General features: G+C 37.8%; 1 protein-coding gene across 8 annotated transcripts in view; it reads right to left on the bottom strand.

The window, feature by feature from the left end:
• Positions 1 to 17582, bottom strand: part of SNURF (SNRPN upstream open reading frame) — a 267460-nt gene extending 249878 nt beyond the window's left edge. For all 8 annotated transcript variants that reach the window (XR_010339204.1, XR_010339200.1, XR_010339202.1 and 5 more), the window contains exons 1-3: positions 17467 to 17582; positions 16838 to 16999; positions 9125 to 9185 (exon numbers count right to left, since the gene is read on the bottom strand). The gene's annotated coding sequence lies outside the window, so the exon portion shown is untranslated. The remainder of the gene's footprint in view (positions 1 to 9124; positions 9186 to 16837; positions 17000 to 17466) is intronic.
• Positions 17583 to 22876: the final 5294 nt, after the last annotated feature.

The following is a 22876-nucleotide window of genomic DNA, read 5'->3' as shown; positions in this document are numbered from 1 at the left end:
TCCAACAAAGGACTAAATCTACAAGAAACACAAATTAGCAAGAAAAAAAAGGAATAATCCCATTAAAAAGTGAGAAAATGACATGAACAGATAGTTTTCAAAATATATACAAATGGCCAAAAAACATAGGAAAACAGTTCTACATGAATAAGCATCTCGGATGCAAATGAAAACCACAATGAGATATCACCCTACCTACTCAGAATGGCCATTATTAAAAAGAAAATAAATGATAAATATTGGTGTGGATAAGGTGAAAAGGAAACGCTTATACACGTTTAGGTGGGGAATGTAAATTAGTACAAGCTGTATGGAAAACAGTGTGGAGATTTCTCAATAAACTAAAAGCAGGTCACACTGCCACGTGTGTACCTATGCAACAATTTTGCATGTTCTTCACATGTACCCCAAAACCTAAAATACAATTTAAAAAAAACCTAATTGAATTAAAAAAAAAAAAAAGAAAAAGAAAAGCAAGTCAAACATTCAATCCAGCAATCCCACTACTGGGTGTCAACTCAAATGAAAAGAAGTCATTCAATCAAAAATACATCTGTACTTCTAGGTTTACAATTGCAAAAATAGAAAAATTATGAAACCAGTTGGAGTGCCCACCAACTAAGTAGTGGATAAAGAAAATGTGGTATTTCCTAGGAATACAACTAACAAAGATTGTAAAGAACCTCTTCAAGGAGAACTACAAACCACTGCTCAACGAAATAAGAGAGGACACAAACAGATGGAGAAACATTCCATGTTCATGGTTAGGAAGAATCAATATCGTGAAAATGGCCATACTGCCCAAAGTAATTTACAGATTCAACGCTATCCCCATCAAGCTACCAATGCCCTTCTTCACAGAACTGAAAAAACCACCTTAAACTTCATATGGAACCAAAAGAGAGCCTGCATAGCCAAGTCAATTCTAAGCAAAAAGAACAAAGCAGAAGGCATCACACTACCGGACTTCAAACTATACTACAAGGCTACAGTAATCAAAACAGCATGGTACTGGTACCAAAACAGAGATACAGACCAACGGAACAGAACAGAGGCCTCGGAGGCAACACAACACATCTACAACCATCCGATCTTTGACAAACCTGACAAAAACAAGCAATGGGGAAAGGAGTCCCTGTTTAACAAATGGCGTTGGGAAAACTGGCTAGCCATGTGCAGAAAGCAGAAACTGGACCCCTTCCTGACACTTTACACTAAAATTAACTCCAGATGGATTAAAGACTTAAGCATAAGACCTAACACCATAAAAACCCTAGAAGAAAATCTAGGCAAAACCATTCAGGACATAGGCGTAGGCAAGGACTTCATGACTAAAACACCAAAAGCATTGGCAACAAAAGCCAAAATAGACAAATGCGACCTAATCAAACTCCACAGCTTCTGCACGGCAAAAGAAACAGTTAGAGTGAATCGGCAACCAACAGAATGGGAAAAAATTTTTGCAGTTTACCCATCTGACAAAGGGCTGATATCCAGAATTTACAAAGAACTAACACAGATTTACAAGAAAAAAACAAATAAGCCCATTCAAAAGTGGGCGAAGGATATGAACAGACACTTTACAAAAGAAGACATACATGAGGCCAACAAACATATGAAAAAATGCTCATCATCACTGGTCATTAGAGAAACGCAAATCAAAACCACATTGAGATACCACCTCACGCCAGTTAGAATGGCGATCATTAAAGAATCTGGAGACAACAGATGCTGGAGAGGATGTGGAGAAATAGGAACACTTTTACATTGCTGGTGGGAGTGTAAATTAGTTCAAACATTGTGGAAGACAGTGTGGCGATTCCTCAAGGACCTAGAAATAGAAATTCCATTTGACCCAGCAATCCCATTACTGGGTATATATCCAAAGGATTATAAATCGTTCTACTATAAGGACACATGCACACGAATGTTCATTGCAGCACAGTTTACAATAGCAAAGACCTGGAACCAACCCAAATGCCCATCGATGATAGACTGGACAGGGAAAATGTGGCACATATACACCATGGAATATTATGCAGCCATCAAAAACGATGAGTTTGTGTCCATTGTAGGGACATGGATGAACCTGAATACCATCATTCTCAGCAAACTGACACAAGAACAGAAAATCAAACACCGCATGTTATCACTCATAGGTGGGTGTTGAACAATGAGAACACATGGACACAGGGAGGGGAGCACTACACACTGGGGTCTGTTGGGGGAAATAGGGGAGGGACAGTGGGGGGTGGGGAGTTGGGGAGAGAGAGCATGGGGAGAAATGCCAGATATCGGTGAAGGGGAGGAAGGCAGCAAATCACATCGCCACGTGTGTACCTATGCAACAATCTTGCATATTCTCCACATGTACCCCAAAACCTAAAATGCAATAAAAAAAAGAAAATTTGGTATTTATACCACAGAATACTATTCACTCATAGAAAATAACAAAATATGTCTTTTGTAGCAATTTTGATGAAACTGGAGGTCATTATCATAAGTAACTCAGGAACAGAAAACCAAATACTGCATGTTCTCACTTATAAGTGGGAGGTTAGCAATGGCTACGCAGGGACATACAAAGTACAATCAAGAACATTAAACATTCAGAAAGGAGGAAGACTGAAAGGGGGTGAGGGATGAAAAATTACCTATGAGGTAAAATTTAGATTATTAATGTGATGGGTACACTAAAATCCCAAACTTCACCACTATGTCAATCATCCATGTAACCAAAAACCACTTGAAACTATAAAGCTGTTGAAATTTTTAAAAATCTACCCAAAAAAAAGCAGTGCAGCATGATTAACTACTTTTTAAGTGTGTGTTGTATATGATGACTGTTTTTTTCCTATACATACAACATGAAAAAAGGGAAAAAATTATATTTAAAATTAAAGAAGAAATTTGTTAGAAACTACTTCATCCAGGTGATCAAATTAATATGGACACTGATAAAGTCTGTCGATAGACTGTGCCCTGGATATTATGGGATGAGAATGGCACTTTTCATCTGTGATCTTCCTCCCCTAAACCCACAAATTCAGTCTCATCATGAGATAAACACCAGAGAAATCCCAAATTAGAAATGTCAACGATATCAAAAACAAGGAAACTCTGAGAAACTTAAAGACATGATATCTAAACGTGATAATGTGTCCTGGATGAAATTCTAAAACATAAAAACAACATTAAGTGAAAACTAAGAAATCTGAAGAAAGCATATATAGTATTTAATGGTAATACATGATATTTGTTGGTTAATTTTGACAAATGTCCTACATTAATGTACCAGGTAAATAATAAGGGACGCTGTGCATGGAGTATATGGAAACTCTTTACCATATTTGTAATTATTCTTCAAATGTAAAACTATTCTTTAAAAAAATGTGTTGTTTGTTTTTTAAGACAGGGTCTCACTCTGTCACCCAGGCTGGAGTATAGTGGCATGATCTTGGCTCACTGCAACTTCTCCCTCTTTTCAAGTTACTCTCTGCCTCAGCCTCCCAAGTAGCTGGGACTACAGGAACGTACGACTATGGCCAGCTATTATTTGTATGTTTAATAGAGACGGGGTTTCATCATATTGGCCAGGCTGCTCTCGAACTCCTGACCTCAAGTGATCTGCCCACCTCAGCCTCCCAAAGTGCTGGAATTACAGGCATGAGCCACAGTGCCCAGCCTAAAAAATGTCTTTTTAAAAAAATGTCACTTGCAAGCTTAAGAAAACTGATGATTAGCAAAATTGTTGATACTTCCTTTGTGTATCTCCTTAACTTCATAGTTTCCCTTAACCACTAAACTTAACTATATTGTGAATTCTTTGCCATTCCATATTTTTAAAAATTATTTTTCTTCTTGAGTTTTTATTTATAAATATTACTTTTTAGGTCTTTTATTTTGTCTTCAAATTTAGGTGACTGTGTTTAATTCATCCATATGCCTAGCATAAGCACGAGAAACAATCAAACAAAATCATATTGTGGGACATTCTATAAAATATCTGACCAGTACTTTTCAAAAGGGTTAAGGTCACAAAAAACAAGTGAGGCAAAGAGAGGACCTGATTCATACAGGAGAATACATGATGTGTCAAGCAGACATTAAGTTAGTGTCCAGTTGTTATCCCCACCTTCTCCTATCTATTCTATACTCAGTGAGTATAAGTGGGAAATGTGACTTGCTTTGAAACAATACAATAATACAAAGATGTGGAAATGTCACTTAGATTCATACATTAAATACATTACATATGATTATGATATTCTTGCCAGAAATCTCTTTCCCTTGATGGATTTTATGAATCATTTTGCCATGTAAGAAAACCCCACTTGGCAAGGCATTTTATTCACTCTATTGTCAATAGTCAGGAAGGAAGGGTTTTTTTGTGCAGCAGACTGTCCTATAGTTGGAAATATTATATTTAAAATTAACCCAAGTCACTTTTCAAATACAACTATATTGCTTCACAGGTATTATGAAAATCTTATAATAACAACATAATCTTAATTCTATTCTCTTTTCCTTTAACTTATTGCTGGCATCTATTTCATATATATATATATATATATACACACACACACACACACGAACATACATGAAAATGTGCATATGTCTGTACATATATATGTATGAATAAAAATAAGATATATAGACACATATAATCTAATAATTTTTCCTATTTTTCCAAGAAATTATTTTCTCATATAAAATATTAAACCAATAAAGTTAAAATCATACATAACTAATATAAAAAATGAAAAATGGCATAACATAAAATGCTCAGTGAAAACCACAAAAGGCAGAAAATGAGTGGAAGATGAAGTAGGAAGAAATAACAAGGGCAACAAGTAGAAAACAGTCAAAAATATGGTAAATATTAATCCAACGATATCAATTATCACTTTGAATGTCCATGGTCTAACTGCACTAATTAAATACACAACTTGACAAAGTGAATTAAAAAAAGACACAACACAAGATATGTTACCTGTAAGAAACCCAACTTAGAGACAAATAAAAGCAAATGAACAAAATATACGATGTCAACTCTAATCAAAGTAAACAAGAGGAGCTATATTAATTACAGGCAGAGCAGACTTCAAAGCAAGGAAAGCTATCAGGAATAAAGACGGGTATTACATAGAGATGAAGAGCCACTCTTCCAACAAAATGTCATAATTCTTAAAGCCTAAGAGCCTGACAACAGAAGGTAAACTAAATGAGGCAGAAATCAACAGAACCACAAGGAAAAAGATGTATTCAGCAATTCAGCTTTATAGTTGGAAACATTAACACCCTACATCAGATACAGAGAGGCGGGAGAGAAAAGCTGAACTCAACAGCACCAACAAGCAACTGGGCATAACTGATACCTACAATCTACTTCTCTCGACTACTGCAGATGACACATTCTTCTTAAGCTTACATGGAATATTCAGCAAAACGTACCACATTCGGGGACACACATACCCTAACAATTTTAAAAAATGGAAATCATACAATGTCAGCTCTCACACAACAGTGGATTTAACAGAAATCAAAGGATAACTGGAAGAATAACTGAATATCCCAAAATGCACAGAAATTAAACAAGACAGCGCCAGAGAAATTTTTAAAGATTTTTTTCAACTAAATAAAAATAAAAACAGAATTTATCAAAATTTGTGGAATGAAAGGAAAACAGAGCATATAGGGAAACGTATAGCACTGGATGCATACATAGGAAATGATTAAAGATCAAAAATCTGTCAACTGTGATTCCACGTTTGGAATCTAGAAAAAGAATATATTAAACCAAAGTCAGTAAAAGAAAAGCTATAACCTTGTTAGAAGAGTAAAACAAAGTAAAAGTTAGAGCAACTGGATTTTTCAAACATATTATCTTAATAGTTCTTAGAACACAGAAGCATCCAAAATTAACAGGGCAAACGAAGCACCCCAAACACCCCCCTTGCTTAAGGGCATGCAGCGATGACGCCCTCACAAATGGGAACCCTCCCGCCTTCAGAAATGATGAGTCTCTGGCTACCGAGGTCAGGCAGTTTCATTTGCTCTGATGTCATGCTATACATTTTAGAATTGCTAAATAATAGGTTTTTAATGTTGGTCTGCTGGTGAGTTGATGCATGTGTTAATTAGCTTGATTTGAATATTCCACAATGAATACAAGAATCAAAACATCACATTGTAATCCGTAAATATACCCAGTGTCCATTAAAAATAAATGGGTTGGTACATTCTTTATGAATTATTCACAAAGAGAAAATGTAGGAAAATACTATTGCTATGTACATAATATAAAAGGGCACATGTGAGAGAGAGAAAAAGCATAAAAATTTACGTTACACTCTGGAAAACACGGGAAAATCCTGAGGTTTGTAGAATAAACACGGACGACGACTCTGGCAAGCACCTTCTCGGGAATCTGCGCACGTTCACGGAGAAGCGACCGTGAAATCCAAACGCTGACCCTGCAAACAGCTACCCTCACTCCCCGGTCATCCCCGCTCTCCGCCTGCGGCCCTCACGCCCTCTGTGTGCCTGGCTCCTGCCCCTCAGCCCGGCTTGCGCAGCAGCCTTGGGTCCCCTCACTGCGCAGCTGCGCAGCTGCGACCCCCGCACCCACGCTTCCGGCCAGGCTGCTCCCAGCCTCCCAGATGTGGGAGCCAGGAGGAGAGGAGCCGGCAGCTGTGAGTTTTTTGGTCCATGGATCCCACCTATACCTGCAAAAGGACGGAGGGATCAAAAACCTATACTGGCGAGAAGTGAGGGTCGAGCCATGCTGAAAAGAAGGCGAACAAGGGCATTCAAGCTCCATGAGCTCTCCAGTCAGGCAGCCAGGGGTCCTCTCTGCCCTTCTCCACCCTCCTTTCTCCCAGACCCATGCCCCACTGGTAGAGCCCAGGAGCCTCCCCAGTGGACAGGGCCCACTCGCTCTTCACCGTCCTCCCCACAGGCTGAGCTCATGGGCTGGGGTAACATCTCAGAGACCCAGACCCAGACATTCAAATCCCTACCCACAGAATGCAGTCTTCAGGAAGCGACCCTCTCTGCCTCCCCTGCCCAGTCCCTCCATGGTCTGCCCTTCCTGCTCTATCTCCTCACCTATTACTCATCCCAACAGTCCTTTCAATCCACTGCCCTCTTCTCATGCTCAACACACTCTTTCCTCTTCCTTTCTCTCCCCTGTCTGCTGGACCCACTGTCCCTCACCCTCCAGCGCCTTCTCCATTGCTCCTCCTCCTGGAGGCTGTCCATATCTGTCTCATACCAGGCCTGAAACCTGTCCTCTCAGTTCCCAAGGGGAACTCTTCCACATTATAGTCTAATTTTTGTCAAGTTTTCTGAAACCCCGTTGGGCATAAGCATCATAGAACATGGCAACTTCATGTTGTTCTTTGAGCTCCACACATGTAGTAGGCAAAAAGCAACTCTGAAGATTTTCTGGTAATCTAAAAAGGCACAAGCATAAATCACTTTTAAAAGATTATCTGATAAAAGAAAATAAATGTAAGTTGCAACTTTTCTACAGACCATAATCTGAAAATATTTGCTGTGTGAAGTTGTATGTGCAAATTTTTAGAGTAGCTTTCCCTTTTTAACTGAAAAGGCAATTTTGGTATTTACTCATTAAAGAATAAGAGAAGAATATATACTTATATTATGAGCCATTAGTACAAGGAAATGCCACGCAGATGTTTACAAAAACTATGTAGAAGGAATCAGAGATTCAAGCCAATGTCTACAAATTTTGGAAAGGACAAACAATATGCTGAAGTTTATTCATGCGTATTAAAGAAATAACTGGTCTTTGTGTCCTGGAAGGGAGTCTTGATGTTCCATCTATTAAAATTAATGCTTTGTGAACCTTGCAAATTAGAACAAACTAAGCATACAGAACCCTTTTTAAGTATTAGTCTCTAGCAAATTTTGTCTTGTGGTTCCCAGCAAACTTTCTGCTCCTCTTCTTTTCAACTAGAAATATCTCAGAGGAAATTTATGGAAAACACTTTATAGAGAATGGGTAACATTTCCATTTGATTTAATAAAGAGTGATCCATTAAAATATATAAATAATTGAAGGATATTTTGAAAAATGATTATGAATGATTAATTTAAATAAAGGCACTAATAATACAATAATTCAAATTTAATTCTACATGCTTATGTGATGATAACAATGTTCATTTATAACACAAATGTCAAAGGCCTTTCCACACTAAAACAAACATGGAACAAATATTACAAGACAAGGCATGACGTGGTCATTTGTTTTTGGACAGCAAACAGGTAATTCTTTGATACACTTGATCTTTTTTTCTAGCAACATTCTGCATCACAATGTATTTATTTATTTTTATTATACTTTAAGTTCTAGGGTACATGTGCAGAATGTGCAGGTTTGTTACATAGGTCGGTATACATGTGCCATGGTGGTTTGCTGCACACATCAACCCATCATCTACATTAGGTATTTCTCCTAATGCTAAACCTCCCCTAGCCCCCTATCTCCTGACACGTCCTGGTGTGTGATGTTCCCCTCCCAGTGTCCATGTGTTTTCAGTGTTCAACTCCCACTTATGAGTGAGAACATGTGGTATCCGGTTTTCTGTTCCTGTGTTAAGTCTGCTAAGAATGATGGTTTCCAGATTCATGCATGTCCCTGCAAAGGACATAAACTCATCCTTTTAATGGCTGCACTGTATTCCATGGTATATATGTGCCATATTTTCTTTATCCAGTCTATCATTGATGGGAATTTGGGTTGGTTCCAAGTCTTTGCTATTGTGAACAGTACTGCAATAAACATACATGTGCATGTGTCTTTACAGTAGAATGAATTATAACCCTTTGGGTATATACCCAGTAATGGGATTGCGGGGTCAAATGGTATTTCTTGTTCTAGATCCTTGAGACACACTCGATCTTTCTAAGACATAACTGAATTCCCCAACCAACACCAGAAGTAGGGCAAGGAAATGCTGGTGTTTCCCATATAGACACCACAGAGATGGGCTCAGCTCTCCTGCATCTGCTTATGCACTGTCTTTAATGGGTGTAGTCTGAAGGAGGTAAACATTGTGTAGTAGTGGCCTGTGTTTGTGCGGGAGGCACTCACCAATATCTGTACCGGGTCCTTCCCTTCTCCCTGTTGCTGCTGGAGTAGAAAGTTCCCCAGGCTGTAGAAAACAAGAAAGAAAATGAGAAGGCATGAGATTGAAGCAAATTCACTGAGAATATACTAAATTAAAACAATGGAGAGTGGTGTGGGGCAATTGCCTGCCTCACCAGGACCTTACAGAAAAACAGCAATGTTCTAAAGATCTAAGCCCTTTCTTTATTGATGGTACAACTTGGAATATTGGAGCAGGTGCAAGGCATTGAGGCTTTTACTCCTGTCTTCATTACAAAATAGCACAGAAGTTAATGGAATGGGCGCTAGAGGAGAAATTCTTGTGTTAAAGGAACACTCTTAATAACAAGACAGTGTGGTATTTGTATAGAGATAGTGAGATGAACGAATGAGAAGAGAGCTGAAAACTGATATATATATACATACACACGTGTGTGCACACACACATATATATGCAAATAATTCATAAGAAAATATTTTTGGAGGATTTTCAAGAAATATTTCAGGATATTGAGTATCCATCAGAGGAAACGATATCTACCTATAAATGCACATTACACACAAAAACAGTTCTACATAGATCATAAACCTAAGTATAGAATATTCAATGCAAAATTTAAAACCTTAGGGAAATAATGTCATGACCATGAGGTACGGTAAGAATTCCTAAACTATACCAAGAAAGTATTTGTCCTATAAGATAAAGGTATTGTAGCACAGTTGATGTGTCTGAAGACTCTGGAGACAGACTGAAGCAAGGTGAAGGTTATTCTATTCCTTTCTTGTCGGGCTTTAGCTCAGATTCAGAACTAAACCATGGAAGAGGTAATAGTGCCCACTGCTTGAGTTGTGAGGATTGAATGAACTAATAATACATAAAGTATTTAGACTAATAGTGGGTCTTTAACAAACACTGTCAGTATTTACTAATACTGACAGCTTTCTCTAAGTAATGCAAGCAGTATTATTTGCAGCAACTGAAAAATGCCTCATTTTATGTCACTATGAAAGCAAATTTATTGAAAAACGATAACTTCCTATCACTTATTTTTATTTCATATTAAAATAATTGAAAACATTGAATTAAAAACATACTGAAAATTATTACAAATGTACAAATGTTGATATTTTATGTTAGTCCTATGATTAATGTAGATACTTGTTTTGTATTACACATATGATTATGAGATGGAAAATACAAGCAAAACACATTAACATAAGTATCCTAAAATTTTTCTCAGTGAGACCAAACTCTTCTAAATCACTTTTCAATACATCTTAGCCAAGATTTTTCTTACATTATCAACATCTCTGCTAATCAGAAGCTTTGTTGATGTGCATTTCTTAGGAGTATCCTGTACTATTCGTGTCCGATTATTTTTCCAATCTGCTCATGGCCCCTTTGCAAGTTTTCAGGCTGACAATATCACTAGAATGTGACTATGGAAGGTTTTTACACCAAGTTCACGTGTGTGCCAATAAGGGCAATCACAATTTGACTGCTGTCTGGCCAACAGTGTTTTCAGAGTACCAAGTTATTTATGCATTCTATTTGAAAGATGTGAAAATGTGGGCTCACACCTGTAATCCCAGCACTTTGGGAGGCCAAGGTGGGCAGATCACCTGAGGTCAGGAGTTAGAGACCAGCCTGGCCAATATGGGGAAACCCCATTGCTACCAAAAATATAGAAATAAACTGTATGTGATGGCACATGCCTGTAAAAAAAGAAAACACAGCTGAAAAATAGACATATATATACATGATCAAGTATTTTATAAGTCAGTGAAAGGGAATAGATGAATTTTTATAAAAATGTCTTAGAAAATAGAATATCCGGCCGGGCGCGGTGGCTCACGCCTGTAATCCCAGCACTTTGGGAGGCCGAGGCGGGTGGATCACGAGGTCAAGATATTGAGACCATCCTAGTCAACATGGTGAAACCCCGTCTCTACTAAAAATACAAAAAATTAGCTGGGCATGGTGGCGCGTGCCTGTAATCCCAGCTACTCAGGAGGCTGAGGCAGGAGAATTGCCTGAACCCAGGAGGCGGAGGTTGCGGTGAGCCGAGATTGCGCCATTGCACTCCAGCCTGGGTAACAAGAGCGAGACTCCGTCTCAAAAAAAAAAAGAAAATAGAATATCCTTTTAGGGAAATTAAAACCTGACATTTGGCCTCACATTAGACATGAAGTTAATTCCAGGTGGATCATAGGCCAAAATATAAAAATATTTAATGCAGTCTATAGAAAACAATTTAGGAAAATATCTTCATGACCATAAAGCAGGGTAAGAGTCCTGCAACTAACCCTAGAAAGTATTTACCCCGTATGAGAATACACATTGGAACATAGCACATATAAGCTAGGCCTCTGGACATAGACTGAGTCAAGCTCAGATTCCTCTACATCTTTCCTTCAGAGTGTTTGGATCAGATTCAGCGTTGGACTATGGGAATGGTAATAGCGCCTACTTCTTGAATGTTGGCCAGATTGTATGAACTAATAACATTTATAGTACATAGTGTAAGCTAACTAGTATGACAGCTTTTTCTAATTGTGAGATGCATCACTGAATCAACTCAAAGATAAAATTGTCAGAGTGGGTGAAAAAGCAAGGCACAACTGTATGTTGTCATAAGAAATTCACTTTAAATATTATCATACATATGATTTTAAAGTAAATGAATGCAATAAAATGTATCCTGCTAACACTAATTATAAAAATAGCTGGAATAACAATATTAGTATCAGACACAGTAGATTCTGAATCAAGGAAGATTATCAGGGATAACAAGCTGCTGCCCAGTCCATGGTGGGAGTGGTTTAGAGGGGAAGGCCCTGTCCACTGTGTTAACTGAGCTTGTACTGAGGCATGCAGGGATGTTTCTACAGGTTCTTTTCAACATGGACTATTGAAGGTAGACTAGAAAGTCCTTTTTGGGGGAATTCTTTGCTCCAGAAATCAAGAAACAAAGGAGGAGGCATGGCATTGAGTGAAATTCCCTAAGAATAAAGTAAAAAAAATGCAGGAAGTGATATTGAGGGTATTGCCCAATATCTGAAAAAGAGGCTGACCCAAGCAACTTAGGAAATAAGGAGAGATTCTAGCCTAAAGAGCAAGTGATTTGCATGAGCATCTTACTCAGTTGGTATAGTCATTATCCACTACCAATTCTGAAACCACTATGCAAGTATTTTGGGACTCAATGATTACACAGAGAAGACAAACTGTCTCACTATGAAAGTGGGAATGAGAGCACACACTACCCAAACCTTTGTTTCTAATACCATTCACCAAAACAAGCAACTAAGATTCCATGAAAAATGCTTAATATGTGGATTGGGCAAAAAAACAACACAATAAGCCTGGAACACCTTAAAATTCTAGCAAGTAAAATATGTTAAAGAACAATAAAATCAAACAAACAAACAAAATCAAACAGCATGATGTAATTTCAAATTTTATAGGAGCCAAGGAAAGACCTTCCAAAGACCAACAATGAAGCCATGAGCAATAAAATATATAAATTAGTATAGCACACAATAAATTATACAATTTTATATAATATCCTATAAGAGTCAAATGATTAAATAAATATGTAATGCATTATGGAGAACAGAAAAATTGCCTGTGGAAAATAAACATGCCTACAAGTACTGCCATAAAAAGTTGAAGCATAATTTCCCACTTGTTAAGTATGTTTTATATTTAGTGACTTAAAAAAAAAAGGGCAACATGGTAAAGGGAAATCAGATTATTATTATTATTATTTCTGAGACAGAATCTTGCTCTGTTGCCCAGGCTGGAGTGCAGTGGCATGATTTGGGCTCACTGCAACCTCTGCCTTCCAGGTTCAAACAATTCTCTGCCTCAGACTCCTAAGTAGCTGGGATTACAGGTGCCTGCAACCATGCCCAGCCAATTTTTGTGTTTTTAGTAGAGATGGGATTTCACTATCTTGGCCAGGCTGGTCTTGAACTCCTGACCTTGTGATCTACCCACCTTGGCCTTCCAAAGTGCTGGGGTTACATGTGTGAGCCACCATGCCTGACCAAGAAATAGATTTATTTTATATTGGGAAAAAGACCTAAACTACCTCATACAGGTGATCAACCTAATGTCATTAATTTCAAAGCATGTCAATAGTACTTCCCCTTGGGGTAGAACTTACCATCTGTGGTCTTCCTTAGCTAAACCTACATCAGTCTTATCATGAGGAAAACATAAATAATGAATCCCAAATGTGGATAAATATCACAAAAAACAAAAAGTCCTGAAAAACTGGCATTGTTTAAAGGAGCACAAAGAGGCATGATATCTAAATGTGATATAGTATCCTGGATACGATTCTGGAACAGAAAATGGATACTAAATTAAATATTAAATCAGTGAACAACTGATGTACAGTTGTTAGTGAATGAAATTGCATAATATTGGTGTGATAATTGTGAAAAATATCCACACTAATGTAAGAAGTGAACAATAAGGAAAACCATGTGTTGGATATGTGTGTGTATGTATATATATAAACTCTCTGTACTGACTTCCAAGTGTTCTGTAAACTTAAAATTATTCTAGGATAGAAAAGTTATTTTCTGTTTTTCTTAATCTACTCACAAGATGACAGAATGTTATCCATACTGTTGATACACCAATATGCCATGTATGTATCTCCCCAGTTCCATTCTCTCTTTTACCCTGCAGAATGTTACTATGATGTTGAATTCCTTTTTTTATCATGACTACATTCTTATCATTTTCTAAATGTGTATCTCTAAATAATATATTGTTTAGGTTTTTTTTCTTCAAAGTTAGTTAAGTATGCATATATATTAATGAATAATCTTAGTCAAATTATGAAAAATATAACAAATCCATATTGTGATATATTCTGCAAAATACCCAAGAAGTTCTTTTCACAAGGGTTGAGGTCAGCAAAATAAGTAAAGACTGAGAAAATGATGCAGATTGGACAGCATCTGATATGGCAGACAGGTCCTAAGATGCGTCCCAGTGATCCACATCTCTAGATATGCAAAACCCTATTCTAATACCCTCCCCCTGAGGACTAAACATGCCATACCACGTTTATAAACAAATAAAAAAAGGGGCAAAGTGTATAGAATAATGGTTTGTAAGACAGATTTTTATCAAACAATGAAGCACAATGATACCTGAGACAGAGAGACAGCAACAGGAACCCCACTTTTGCCTGAAGACAGTGCTTTGGAAGAATTACCAGGCTGTGGTGTGGCATGGACTTTGGAAGACGCTCTGAGTTGAGAAGATGGAACTGAGAGATGAGAACAGATTGGCTAAATTTTATGAAGCCATTCTCCACATCCAGTGGTAAGAATGGCAGACAACATCCATGCCAGTATCCATACAGGCAGAACTGCTGTTGCCATCGTTACTCACTGTATGGATCACAAAAGTACAGGAGCAATTCAGAAATAAAGGTGAAGCACAAAGAAAAGTCACCTGAATGAGTATTTAATATTGCATGGAGACTGAGGCCTTTAAATCTTGCACCAAAACAAAGGCTAAGAAGTAAGTATTAGAGGTGAAGCAAATAATGTGTATAAGGTGAATAAACCACCCATGTTGACACAAAACTACCTTTCCTATATTATTTTCATATATGTGGCTGATAAACTCACTATATTATAAAATAATGAAAGTAGAGCTTTGGATTTAAAAGAGCAGAACACAATTATCTTTAAAGTAAGAATTAAACAAAAATATTTTACCTCTATTTGTTTCCCTATAAAACCTCCAGTTTCCTTTAAATTTGGAAAAAAGTTTGTCTTTGTTCTTCACTATACAAATTCCACTGTTTAGTTTGCATGGAGTATAGAGTTGGTCTTTATATGCAGTGAAATAAAGTTAAATGGTGTCAGGCCGCAATATAATAGAAGAGGGGTTGTTATTGTTGTTACCAAAATCTGTCATTTAAATTCTTTGTGTATAGCATTGAAGCCCAGAGACCCTGACTGCAGCCCTAATTGGCAAATCAAATGCCCATCTACTGATTTAGAGTACTTGTAAAATATCAGTGTTCACATGCTATTGGTTGCTCACATCTCATAAATCTTTAACAAATGTCCCTCATGTCCTGAAAAGAATTTTAGAATATTATATTGATTATTACCTTACTTGTACAGTAGACATATGTTACTGAGTCTCAACAACTTATTCTGTATGAATGCTTCATTCACAAGAGGATGTGCTGTTCTCAACATGGTCATGTTGGCATTAAGGCACTCCTCACTGCAAGCTCTGAATAAATTCTAGTCTGTTTGTTCAAGTTCTGCTAAATGATATCTGGAAACGAGGCTTTCTATTTGAGGCATGAACACCTACTTCTGAAAAACTGGTTACTGATGTTAAACTGGTGACTGAAAAATGTGAAATATGATGAGGAAGATGAAAGAGAATGAGAGTCCCTGGAAACTTGAAGGAATCTTCCTGAAGCAGGAAGATTGTACCTGTGTTCAAGTTGGTATATAGATATGGAAAGATGCGGCTGGGCATGGTGGCTCATGCCTGTAATCCTGCACTGTGGGAGACCAAGGCGGATGGATCACGAGGTCAGGAATTCAAGACCAGCTTGGCCAAGATGGTGAAATCCTGTCTCTATTAAAAATACAAAAATTAGCTGGGCATGGTGGTGGGTTCCTATAATCCCAGCTACTTGTGAGGCTGAGGCAGAGAACTGCTTGAACCTGGGAGGCAGAGGTTGCAGTGAGCCAAGATCGCACCACCGCACTCCAGCCTGGGCAACAGAGTGAGACTTCACCTAAAAAAAAAAAGAAAGACGCTTTGCTTTACTATTCTCTCTTTACATGCCCTTTCATCTTCTAAGCCAAAGGTATTCTGTTCATGTTTTGGAATTCTTTTGTATCAAAGTGATATTTTTGGCTGGGTGTGGTGGCTCATGCCTGTAATCCCAGCACTTTGGGAGGCTGTGACAGGCAGATTATGGGGTCAGGAGATCAAGACCATCCTGGTCAACATGGTGAAACCCCGTTTCTACTAAAAATTCAAAAAAAAATTGGCTGGGCGTGGTGGTGCGCACCTGTAGTCCCAGCTACTTGGGAAGCTGAGGCAGGAGAATCGCTTGAACCCAGGAGGTGACAGTTGCAGTGAGCCGAGATTGCACCATTGTACTCCAGCCTGGGCAACAAGAGCGAAATACCATCTCAAAAAAAAAAAATACTTTTTTAAAGAAGATTTGATACCTTTTTAAAGAAGATTTTTCCATGAAATAGTTTTAAGTATACAAAAAGATGCACAGATAGTACAAAGAGTTCTGTATATCCTTGAGTTACCAGCAGTGTAACATCTTACATAACCATGAATCTAGTAAAATATGGAAAAAATCTATGCTTTAATAAATAGTTTTATACCAATTATTTCTATAAATATAAATATAAAAAGTCTATGCTTCAATAGTTTTCTACCAGTTATTTATAAATTTTTTAATAATTTTTATATATTTATAAAATTATTTTTAATAAATAATTGGTACAAAACTATTTATTGAAGCATAGACTTCTTCCATATTTGACTAGGCTTTGCAGTAATGTCATTTTTCTGTAGAGGATATACTGCATTTACTGTCAGGTATATTATTTATTGTCGTGTAATAAAGTATCACACATTAAGTGGCTCTAAACCACACACGCATTACTCACAGTTTCTCTGGATCATGAATCCAGATACAGATGATGGCCAAGGATGAGATCTCAAGTGAAGGTTCAGCTGGGGAAGGATCCTCTTCCAACCTCATGTGATTGTTGTTAGGGGTCAATGCCCTGTGTTAGTTGAGATCCCTTCATTGGTGAATTATTCCCAACCTTTAAATAATTAATAACAATCTATCACAAATTCTTCATATAACTTACACTACAAAATAAGTGGAGGAGCGATCACTTCTCAATGTATACTCAATCAGTTTATATTAATACTACAACTAAAGCAAGTCATTTCAAGGAAAAAAAATAAGACCAATATGTTTTGTAAATGTAAAAGCAAACATCCTCAAGAAAATGCTAACAAAACAAATCAGCAAACGTAAAAAGAATTATACACCATCACCAAAGGTATTTGTCTCAGGAATACAAATTTGGTTCAACATATAAAATAATTAGTGTCATGCCCTATATTAATAAAATCAAAAATGAAAGCAACATGATCATCTAAAAGATGCAGTAAAAGCACTTGACAAGTCAAAAATCTATTCATGATAACAATACAGAGCAAATATGCCAATAAGGAAACTTTCTTTAAAGGACATCCATGTCATCATATGTTATATACTCACATGTCATCATAATTTATCTAAAAGGCTCAATACTTTCTCCAAGACTGTAAAAAAGACAAGGATGTTCACTCCTCACACTTGCTTTCAACATTGTAGTGGAGGATGTAGATAGGTTAATTAGCCTAGAAAAGTAAACACAAGTTTAATATTACTAAGTGTCAACATTTTCCAAATTGACATACAGATATATTACAATCCCTATAAACATGTGAGGTAACATTTTTTTTCTAACTGGGCAAGCTGATTTTAAAATTCAGGTGTAATGCAATACAATATAATGCAAAGCAGCCAAAAGAAATTTCAAATGAAAAGCAGAGTTCACAATAGACTCATATATCCTAATTTCAATAGTTATTACAAAGCAATCAAAATAAAGATTTGTAGTATTAGTATAAACAAAGACATACAGATTGATATGGTGTGGCTCTGTGTCCCCACCCAAATCTCATCTCAAATTGTAATACCTTTGTGTCAGGGGAGGGACTTGATGGGAGTTAACTGAATCATGGGAGTGAACTTCCCCCTTGCTGTTCTCATGACAGTGAGTTCTCACAAGATCTGATGGTTTAAAGTGTGTGGCAGTTACTCGTTGGCTTTCTCTCTTCTGCCACCATGTAAGATGTGCTTTGCTTCCCCTTCATCTTCTGCCATGTTTTAAGTTTCCTGAGGCCTCCCCAAGTATGTGGAACTGTGAGTCAAATAAACCTTTTTTTTAATTACCCAGCCTCAGGTAGTTATTTATAGCAGAGTGAAAACAAATTAATATACAAATCAAAGGAATACAATGGAATTGAATGTCCAAAAATTAACCTTTACCTTTATAATCAAATAATTTTACAAGGTTACCAAGTCAAATCAATATGGAAAATATTTTCACATTAAATGTTGTTAGGACAATTGAATATCCATAAGCAAATTGAACTTCTCTCTCATAACATACACATAATTGGCTCAAAATGATCATGTACCCAAATACAAGAGCTAAAGAGACCAAATCTAGAATATAGAAATACAGAAATACGTGTTTGTGTTCTTAGGTTAGACAATAGAATATAGAAATATAGAATATAGGCCGGGCGCGGTGGCTCAAGTCTGTAATCCCAGCACTTTGGGAGGCCGAGGCGGGTGGATCACGAGGTCAAGAGATCGAGACCATCCTGGTCAACATGGTGAAACCCCGTCTCTACTAATACAAAAAATTAGCTGGGCACGGCGGCGCGTGCCTGTAATCCCAGTTACTCAGGAGGCTGAGGCAGGAGAATTGCCTGAACCCAGGAGGCGGAGATTGCGGTGAGCCGAGATCGCGCCATTGCGCTCCAGCCTGGGTATCAAGAGCGAAACTCCGTCTCAAAAAAAAAAAAAAAGAAATATAGAATATAGAAATACAGAATATGTATAGAATATAGAAATACATATTTGTGTTCTTAGGTTAAACAATAATTTCTCTTATTTCTACGATATGACAGCTAAAGTAGAAGAAAATATTCACAATCATATAGCATAAAAGGGTCTACTATCCACAAAATACACACAAAAAACTTACAACTCAAAGATAAAAAGGCAAATATCACAATCAACTTGGTAAATTATTTGAATAGACATTTCCCCAAAGATGCTATAGTCATGTCCACTAAGCACAGGACGCAAGGCCTAAAGTCTTTTGTCATAAGGAAATGTAAATCTAAACAACCATGAGATACATTTTACAAATCTAAAGGGTAGACATACTGCAAGAAAAAAAAGCAAATTAAAAAAGGTGAAATACTGTGTATGATTCCAGTTATGTGACACCCTGGAAAGTGAAAAAATATAGAGACAAATATTTGGTATTTACTGGGGGCTCAGAAGAGAGGCAGTTCAAACTGGTGAGGTACTGCAGATTTCCTCTGGGAAGTGAAAATATACTGGTATCATACTGTAATGATAAATACATAATTATATCTTACAAATGTTAAGTAACTTTATAATATAAATAAGCAAATTAAAAACCTTATACAGTAGGTAGCAGATAGCATGGGACAACAGGCATAATAAAACTGTACACTTCAGTGAAATAACCTCACAGAAGGGAGTGGGGAAATAGCAACTGACCCAAGTAACTTAGCAAATAAGTGGATATTCTGAATCTAAAGAGTGAAGATTCATCCATAAGTACTTTAGTTGGTAGAGTTCATTCTCAGGGCAGTGTACATTTCCAATTCTGAAACCACTATACATGTCTTTTGGATTAAGTGATTAAGTAACAGAACCATCTTTATCACTGTAAAAGTGGTAGGCTACATACAAGTGAGTGGTAACAGGTACACTGATTCATATAGTACTGGATTAGATCCAATACTGGAGCTGCAGCATTATTAGGAATTCATGTTTAATTCAATAAAGATATGTACAGATACATGATAAAATATTTATACATATATGTGTATCTGTGTGTATATACACACAAACACATACACACATATATGAATATGTGTATCCCCATACATGGGGAGTAGGAGTGTGGACTTTACTCTGTCAGCAGACAAGTTCAGGACTCAATAGAGATGCCCCAGGAGCACTGAATACACCCAGGTCCAAGATCTCCATTTCTAATTAAATTTTCCAATAAAAATAACTAGGACTCTGAAAAAAATGGCTAATACTAGGTTTGCAAGGGAATTAACACAATTAGGCTGAGCACCTAGTAGTTCAGAAGACAATAAAATGCAAACAACTAACCAACCACATAACAATATCAAAACTTAATTATGGTGGTGTTTCAAAATGACAGAGGATCCAAAGAAAAGACCTTCCAATAGCCAACAATGGAAAAATTTGAACAATCAAATAAATGAAGTACTAGATGTAAAGAGTAAAATAAATATTCATGTTTGTGCACTGACATAAAAATGACTGCACAAAATAACTATAATTGGAGAAGAATAGACACATGTTCAGGGTGAGAGTTCCAAAAACTTTGGTAGACACTCTACTCATAATGTGGAGCATGTTTTGTTTTTTTTTTCCCCCAAGATGGTAGATTGGAGGCTTTGTGAGTGTGCCCCACATGCTTGGAAACAGCAAAATAGTATGTAAAGATTTACACTGTGAATTTTTATCCAACAAACACAGGAACTCAACAGAAAAATCGAAAGGAGAGACAGGCAGCAATTTGCCCCAAGTAGCAGATGAGGAACTGAGTCTTCAGAATGTGAAAGGGAGAGACTATCTTCACTCTACCCAACACTGGAGCTGACTTAGACAAGAGGGGAGCATGAAAGAAGGAGTGGTACCTGGATGTGCTGTGTGTGCATTCCCAGACCCCAGCAGGGAAAGAAGGAAGATATTCTAAATCCTAATTCATAGGCGACCTTGCAGAAATCAGCCAGGCAATCTAGGCAGTGGTCACATGTTGGGAGAAGCTCCCAACTGAGAAATGCAATTTAATATTGAGTGGAGTATGAATCCTCCAGTTCCAGAACCAAAGGACAAGTAGGAAGCACTCTCTTGACAGGACCATAGGAGCTGGTTACTACTGCTCCACGTGCCAAATCAAGAGGGGTGTGGCCTGAGAGCCACTATTTCATTTTCAGTCTCCACTTAAAGGTCTCGTGACCTGGGGTGGGTTTGTGTTCTGAACATGGATTGTCTGGGACCTAGCTGACTGTTGCGGCTTTTCATCAGCAGAAATCTGCATGCATGGATGAAACCTGCTGTGTAAAGGGCATGGGGAGCTAGGCCAGTCTACCTGCCATCTATTGTCTGGCCCTCTTTCCCCATGCAGACTCTTTTGAAGCACAGGAGGTCCTGCTTCTCACTGGAACTATCCCAGTGGCCAGAGAACTGTCCACCAACCCTTACTGAAACTGCTGCTTGTGCCCACATATGGGGAGCAGAAGTAAGGACTTTCCTGACCTAGCTTTGCCCCTCTACCTGCCCTGGTAGCAGATCAGGAACAGGGACTTTTAGGTGATAGGTCTCTGCCCATCACCTGATTACTTGCCCTGGGTAACAACGGCTCAGCATAAATCCCAGTACCGTGACTGCAGCTGGCTCTCTCCTGCAAGTGCCATCTCCTAGCCAGAGATCAACCAACACAATTACAGCCATTACAACATCTGTTGGCACAGTAGCACAGTGCTTGAGAAGGAGAAAACTTTTGCTTGACCTCAGCTAATACCATTGCTCACACAACCTCAGCTACAAGGGGGCCTTGTACCTGCTCATGTACCCAGTACATTACTACTATAGCTGACAGTTGAGAAATACACTCCAGTAATATTTATAACCAACAAAATCTTAACAGTGTCTATGCCAGTCCTCTGCCAACCCCATCAGAGCTGGTGCTTGCACCTGCTGCCAGAGACAAAAGGAAATGTCAGCCTACTCCAGCTCTACCCAACATTACCTACTCTGGAGCTAAGAGTGAAGCCTAAGCCGCTGTACGTCCCATGGACCAGTCCATGCCCTAAGGCATTAGAGAGCTTCTCCAGATGGCCAACTAGAGATGTCAGTCATCAATTCTCCTCAGAACTAAAACCAACATTACAAGTGAATAATCATAGATCAAATGTACTAGAGCCTATCACAAAGTTCCCTGGAGGAATCCATGACACAAAAAAAGAAAGAAACAAAAAGCTGGCAGAAATCACACCCTGAGAGAATGAGTCTTCTGTGGAAAGGGTAAGTGCTTTCAGCCTCTCTAGTCCCTGCAGCAGACTTTTGGCATCTGAACTCAAGGAGAGCTTCTTTGCCTTCGTGGGCCCAAATACTGGAGTGGGCTGCAATTTGAGGGCTTTTCCAGGGTATACACTGAGCTACCAGCTCACATAGGGTCCCTTCCTTTCTCCCCTGGAACTTAGCTGTAGTAGTGGACACCATACTGGGTATGCACTCACTGTGGGACTTTGTTCTGCTCAGGGACCTCCAACCCTTGTGTCTTTAACATCACTGGATCCCTTGCAGACATTCCTTGATATGATGAGATCACATCAAATATCTTCTCAGGCTACAGTGAAACAAAACTAGAAATTAATTCCAAGAAGAACTCTTGAAAGTATATGAATACATGGAAATTAGGCAACCTGATGGAAATTTTATTTTTTCAATTAATTATTACAGTGACACAAAACATCTGGGATACAACAAAAGCAGTACTGAGAGGGAAGTTTATAGTGCTAAATGTCTACGTCAGAAAGTCATAAAGATCATAAATTGACATCCTAACATCACAAGTCAAAGAACTATAAAACAAGAACAAACCAAATCCAAAACTATCACAAGAAAAGTAGTAACAAAGATCAGAGCAGAATTAATAAAACTGAAGCCCCCAAAATAATACCAAAGATCAATGAAATGAAAAGCTGGTTATCTGAAAAGATAAACAACTTTGACAGACTACTAGTTAGATTAACTGAGAAAAGACAGATGA

The sequence above is a fragment of the Aotus nancymaae genome, unplaced genomic scaffold, assembly GCF_030222135.1.
Source record: "Aotus nancymaae isolate 86718 unplaced genomic scaffold, 86718_ANA_hifiasm-v0.15.2.pri h1tg000075l, whole genome shotgun sequence".
Lineage (NCBI taxonomy): Eukaryota > Metazoa > Chordata > Mammalia > Primates > Aotidae > Aotus > Aotus nancymaae.
The sequence above is the reverse complement of the archived record's forward strand: the minus strand, read 5'-3'. Positions and strand labels throughout refer to the sequence as shown.